Here is a 1,040-nt window from a genome sequence, read left to right on the forward strand (position 1 = left end):
TTGTTTTCAAACTCTCTCCCTTCCTCTCTCTCTAAAATTCAATTTAAAACAAAGAAAAAGAATTTCAACTTCAGACCCTTCCCAGGCTCACAAAGTTCATAATTGGCAGGACAGGGAGCGACTTGAACCCTAGCAGCGCTGACCACAGCTCCTGGCCTGTAGCCGACCCCTCAGGCGCCCAAGCAGCCCTCCCCGCTCTGCCCGTGCCTCACCTGCTCTCCCTGCAGCCTGTCCTCTGTCCTCACCTCTCTGGGGCCTCAGGTCCACAGGGCGCTGTGAGCATCCGTCCAGGCTGGGAGGACAATGAAGACAGTGCCCAGTGTCCAGCAGGTTTTGCTAACCAGGCACAGGCGCAAGCGCCGCCCCCGCCCCCGCCCCCGGCCTGCGGAGCTCTGTCCTGAGCAGGGATTGTGAAAAGGTCAGGGTTGAAAATTCCTGGCGCAGAAAAGCCAGTGGTTCTGAGCACCTCTTCTGGGAAACCAGGGCTTTCCGAGAAGCGGCTTTCGCTTTTGCTTTCCTTCTTGCTTCTTTCTCTAGGAGATGTGCGGGGAGGGGGCCCTGCAGCCACAGGCAGAGGGCTGTGAGGGTGCAAGGACTCTGAGGTGAGCCGGTTCCTCAACCGCCTTGGCTTCGGTTCCCCATCTGTGAAATGGGTGTGAAAACACCTCCTGTGGCACAGGGCCACGGTGAGGAGCCATGAGCAGGCCACACAAATCCTGCGTGGAATGAGCACCCCACGGGGGCAGCTGTAAGGATTGTTGTCACATCTCTGTCCCACGGTGGGAGGGGGGACAGGAAAGCTCCCACACCCTACCTGAGGTGTGAAGTGCAAAATGCTCAGAGAACAACTGCTTTCCTGGCTCATGGGGTGGTGAAATTTGACCTGAATTGGTGCAAGTTTATAGTTTTCATGCACCCCACTTAATTCGAATATTCATCGTGTCACTGCAAAAATATTGACTGTGCTGGACTAGGGAGGGCTGTTGAGACGTTACCCAATGTATTGTTAGGGTCATGGAAGGAGGAACGCATGAGCCCAA

General features: G+C 55.6%; 1 protein-coding gene across 4 annotated transcripts in view; it reads right to left on the bottom strand.

The window, feature by feature from the left end:
- APOL6 (apolipoprotein L6) overlaps window positions 1-464 on the bottom strand; it is a 19,675-nt gene extending 19,211 nt beyond the window's left edge. For all 4 annotated transcript variants that reach the window (XM_006767224.2, XM_006767223.2, XM_006767225.2 and 1 more), the window contains exon 1: window positions 213-464. The gene's annotated coding sequence lies outside the window, so the exon portion shown is untranslated. The remainder of the gene's footprint in view (window positions 1-212) is intronic.
- Between the last annotated feature and the right edge of the window lie 576 nt (window positions 465-1,040).

The sequence above is a fragment of the Myotis davidii genome, unplaced genomic scaffold (genome assembly GCF_000327345.1).
Source record: "Myotis davidii unplaced genomic scaffold, ASM32734v1 scaffold842, whole genome shotgun sequence".
Lineage (NCBI taxonomy): Eukaryota > Metazoa > Chordata > Mammalia > Chiroptera > Vespertilionidae > Myotis > Myotis davidii.